The following is a 6,079-nucleotide window of genomic DNA, read 5'->3' as shown; positions in this document are numbered from 1 at the left end:
GAATCCACAGTGATATATGTGGACCAATTAATCCGCCAACATGGGATGGTATATTGCAAGCTTCATAGATGACTATGACTTCGCATTCATATATCTACTCAAGGGAAAAAGAAAAGGAATTCAGCTTCTTATACCTCACAGCAAAACGGTGTTGCTAAAAGACTTAACCCTAATTTGCTTGAAAAAGTAAGGTCTATGCTTATAGAATCTGGTTCTACGAAAGAATTATGGGCAAAAGCAGCCTTAACAGCAACACATCTTATAAAATGAAGTCCCTACAAATATCTTTCTGACAAAAAATACCTGCTGAATTGTGGTACAAGTTTAAGCCTAACATTTCAAAACTAAGAGATTTTAAGTGTAAGGCATTTGTCTGGGTTGCTAAACAGAAAAGAAAAATGGTTATGATTGGTTATACGTGTAATGGATTTAGATTGTGGAATCCAAAGACCCGAAACATAGTTATTGCAAGAGATATTTTGTCCTTGTTTTCCTTATTTACAACAGATTTAGTAAAAAGAAAATCCTCAATTGCTTATAAGATAACGCAGATCAAGAGAGGGAATGTATGGAGAATCTCTTCCTGTTGAACATTTCAGTAATGATGAAAGCAACTTAGATGATGAATTGGTTTCTGCAGAAAATGATAACGATATCGATTCTCCCGATGAAGAAACTACTATTTACGAAGATGAAACAACGGCTACGCAATCTGAACCACTAAACTCTGAAATTAATAGGTTATATAACAAGAAATGCCATTTCTCATTGTATAGTGAATCCTACAACATATGACGAAATCATGAGAGATTCCTTTAATGATAATTGGATAAGAGCTGTGAAGGAAGAGCTTGATTCTATTGAAGAAAATCGTGTTTGGGATTTGGTTCCACCCCTGTCAACTTTAAAGTATGGAAGTTCAAATGGATGCTGGAATTTAATTTAATTTATTTTTAACAATTCAGCGATTTCTATTTCAAATTTGATTCTCCTTCGTGTACATACCATTCTTTAAGTTTGTTCTCTAATTTCTTAATTGTTCTAATAATTAATAAAACAATAGTTTTTAGATCAAACGAAGAGTTTATTGTTCAAAGGTAAGGTAAGGTTAATATAAATTGAAATAAATGTCGAATGCAAGTAGAATACAAATTTGATGAGTTGAAATACATCGTTGTTGTTATTTAGAAATAAAGCAATAAGGAATTCTAACTGGTTTGCGAGAATAAGCAAAGAGCGAGAGCAAATATTTACAACATATATTAAATATAATAAAAAGAGTTTGTGATAATTAAGGAGTTGATAATTTTTTACAGTGGGCTCCATCAACAAATTTCTTTAAACTTGAGACAGACAGGACATTATTTTTTAGCAAGGAGTGATTGTAATTACTCCTCTTCTTGGCGTCTTTCAAATGTTCATCTTCACCGCAATTAATGCATATCTTGCATATGCATATCATATTTGGACGAATTGGAATATTTTCGCAGGCAATGTTAAAACTGTCTGGGTAGTTTACAGAATATTAATATTTTAGTCCAGTCTAAACGAGTGAATCATATACATTTTTCTTTATATTTGCACTTCATTACTTTTTGTTGTTTTAATTCTGTTTGGAATTCACTTTCGGCAAATCCTCTAAGTTCTTTATTATACATTACGACCTTACTGCAATTATTTTTTGTACCAAATTCGCTCATTTCAAATAGCATTGGCATTAAACATACATATTTTGTTTGGTGAATCAAATACACAAAATCGGCCGAAAATATATTTCGGAGCTATATCCAAACCTCAACCTATTTCAATGCAATGCACTGTGAAGTTAGTCGTTTGAATAAAAATTATTGGAATTATGTTCAGAACACTTTCAAAACCTCGAAAATACAATCTTGCAACGAGTTATGGCCGTAAGCCGAGTTGTCAAAAATGTCATATTTTCTTTTTGCCATTCTCTAAAATATAAACTTATTAAAGCCTTATATTATTATTGGCGCCAAACAAAAACTGTTTGCATTTTATTAACAACGAAAAGTTGAAAACACGTGAAAAAGAATGTAAATCAGGATTTTTATTAGAAATAAAAAGTATTGTCAAACATTGTAGATGTTCTCTGGATTGAATGTGTAGTGTCTTTTAATATAGTTTACGTATTCGTTCGTGTGTCATTTGGAATAGAATAGAAATCAGCGATAACTTACAAATGTAATAAACTAGATCTCAGCAATATTGAATTAAATATTATCGACAAATATGAAACATAAAAACGAAAAGTATGGAAAAAACAAAATTCAAACTGGGCTAACAATATGATATTCTACATCAATCTGCATACTTAATAGAGCTTCATGTAAAAACCAATTGCTTACAATGTGTATTTGTTTGAAGTAAATAATGCAAACAATGATCTTTATTGAATGGTCAATATGGATTTAAATTGGATGAAATACATATGAGGAAGATATATCTTTATCTGAATTGTTTTCCACTAAATTCAAAGGATATATTTAATGCTGTAGTGACATCTCGTACCAAATGTCAATGCTTTGGAGGGTATATTAGACTTTGAGAAGACTTAGATATAAAATCGCATGAGAGGTATATATGAAAGCTATATCTATAAAGGAATTGATATGGTCCAAATATGACAGACGTTAATTTTGAAGGAATTTTATCATATGATGCAAGACACAACCTAATAAGACAAAAATAGCACTGTTGGTGTATCATTTACAGAAAATTTTCAGGGTAACATATATGGGAGCTCTATGTAAATCTGAACCGATTTCGACCAAATTTGTCAAAAATATTTCAAAGCTTTATCAGATACCACGTACGGAATATCGCTATTTTAGAGTTCAAATTACGATACTGAGGGGTATAATTCTCAAATCGGATGAAAGTTATATGTGGGAGCTATATCTATATTCTTGCGGATTCGAAAAAAAAATCGGAAGATATTCTTCTCATAATAAGTAGCACCTAAAAACGAAATTTGGAAGCCCTACCTGGTCGATGAGGTTTGTTACCACAAATACATGCCATTGGCCCCATGGTATAATGTAACAAGTAAATTTCTATACCATAAATTCCGAACTTAATAGCAGTCAGACATACATATCTTATTTGGTGCATCAAATTCATGTATTGGCCGAAAATATATAAGGAAGCTATGATAAATTAATTTCTGTACAAAATACATAAAGAAGCTATGATAAATTAATTTCTGTATTACATTACATATCCCAAAGTGATAGATATACATATCGTGTTTAATGCATCAAACACATAGAGTCGGCGGAAAATATATAACGAAGCAAAATCCAAATCTGAACCGATGACAATATAATTAGACAAATTAATCTGTAAGCGAATTCCATCACATATTCCAAGTTTCATTGAAATCATTGTTTAATTGTTTAATGCATCAAATACAAGAAGTCGACCGAAAATATATAAGGAATCTACAAATATTATTTCTTTACTTCAAATTTGATTCTCCTTCGTGTACATAACATTTTTCAAGTTGGTTCTCTAATTAATAAAACTTCCATAAAGAAAAAACATAAATAACCACCGCGTTTTACCTCTACAAGAATATTATAAAATGGTATTGGCGACATCAAGCAAGAGTCAATTCACGGAATCCTGCAATCTCGTGGAACTTATTTTTTATTTTGTCGAGTGCGGTTGTATAAGGATTCGTTGGAAAGAGAAAATTCCACCTCCTGAGCAAAAGTTAGGTGAAGCATTCTCTAAAAAGTATATAAAGGTAAGACAACAATTATCAGCCTAATAGCTGACGATTGTTTGGAAAAGTAAAGAGCTAATACAACGTCAGCTTCGAATTCAATTTGTTTCATATATATATATATATATATATATATATATATATATGTATATATGTATATATATATATATATAGATATATATATATATATATATATATATATATATATATATATATATATATATATATACAATTCGTGTTTCAATAATCTCCAAAATTTGAATGGACCCATTACCATACATTTTGAGAAACACATCGAAAATCTTTTTGCATACAAGAAAGGTGCAATCAACGGATGAATTGATCATATTATATTGATATTGCTCCCTCATATATCTGCAGACAATTTTATGCATTTATTGAAATTTGTTCAAATGTGGCTATATAGTGTTCCTATTTGTATTTTCGGTCCATTTCACGTATTTGGCGGACCACCCACGATATGTATGTTTGATTCCAAATGAAATTTAAATTGCGTGACGGAATTTGGTACAAAAATCAATTTATCACGTATCATTTAAATCGGTTCAGATTTGATTATAGCTCTCTCAAATATTTACGGCGGACTTCAATTATTTAATGCACCAACACGAAAAGTATGTTTGATTCCAACAAAATTTGAAATAAGTGACGGAATTTGGCACAAAAGTTAATGTTATTGAAAACCATTCAAATTTGGATATAGTTTTCATGTATTGGTCTACCAAACACATTATATATGTTTAATTCCAAATGAAATTTTAAGTGAGCGACGGAAATTAGTAAGAACTTAATTTATCACATTTTATTTACCTCAGTTCTGATTTAGATATAGATCCGACATATATTTTCGGCCGATTTAGTATATTTTATGCACAAATCAAGATATGTATATATATATATATATATATATATATATATATATAGCATTCTCAAACGAATCCACAGTGATATATGTGGACCAATTAATCCGCCAACATGGGATGGTATATTGCAAGCTTCATAGATGACTATGACTTCGCATTCATATATCTACTCAAGGGAAAAAGAAAAGGAATTCAGCTTCTTATACCTCACAGCAAAACGGTGTTGCTAAAAGACTTAACCCTAATTTGCTTGAAAAAGTAAGGTCTCCGCTTATAGAATCTGGTTCTACGAAAGAATTATGGGCAAAAGCAGCCTTAACAGCAACACATCTTATAAAATGAAGTCCCTACAAATATCTTTCTGACAAAAAATACCTGCTGAATTGTGGTACAAGTTTAAGCCTAACATTTCAAAACTAAGAGATTTTAAGTGTAATGCTAAGAACACAATTGGAGCGAACGACGAATTTTTTCGCGGCGTATGTTCGTCGTCAAAAGTAAAACACATATGTGTATATGGAAGTGCACACAATCACGGCACCGGCGAAAATTTCGTCGGTCGCCGCGAACTCAATTAGCTTTATTTCTATTTCATACGCCGGCGACCGGCGAACAAAACAGTACAAGGTGGCCATACTTGTACGAATTTTATGTGTTTTAGTAAATAAAGTTACTTTTTACTTTAAAATTTGTTATGGTCACTCTACTATCTGTTACTCGTATAAAAAAAACATAATTAATTTGTTTATTTATTTGTGTACTTGCGCCTGAGTGAAGATGGATATCAGTGAATTTATAATAGAGAAGATGGACATTAGTGAAATTATAATAGAGAACGTAAAGAATTATGTGTTCTTGTATAATTCATTGTAGTCAACAAATGAGCAAAAAGTAAACAACTTCATCAGCTGTTTTATAATTTCGTCGGTATTGTGTTCCATACGACGAATTTTCGCGGCTCATTTTGTCGCCGCGTAGGGCGAAATTCGTCGTTCGCTCCAATTGTGTTCCTAGCATAAGGCATTTGTCTGGGTTGCTAAACAGAAAAGAAAAATGGTTATGATTGGTTATACGTGTAATGGATTTAGATTGTGGAATCCAAAGACCCGAAACATAGTTATTGCAAGAGATATTTTGTCCTTGTTTTCCTTATTTACAACAGATTTAGTAAAAAGAAAATCCTCAATTGCTTATAAGATAACGCAGATCAAGAGAGGGAATGTATGGAGAATCTCTTCCTGTTGAACATTTCAGTAATGATGAAAGCAACTTAGATGATGAATTGGTTTCTGCAGAAAATGATAACGATATCGATTCTCCCGATGAAGAAACTACTATTTACGAAGATGAAACAACGGCTACGCAATCTGAACCACTAAACTCTGAAATTAATAGGTTATATAACAAGAAATGCCATTTCTCATTGTATAGTGAATCCTACAAC

Source organism: Musca domestica, unplaced genomic scaffold (genome assembly GCF_030504385.1).
Source record: "Musca domestica strain aabys unplaced genomic scaffold, Musca_domestica.polishedcontigs.V.1.1 28, whole genome shotgun sequence".
NCBI classification, from domain to species: Eukaryota; Metazoa; Arthropoda; class Insecta; order Diptera; family Muscidae; genus Musca; species Musca domestica.
Note: the sequence above shows the minus strand (reverse complement) of the source record.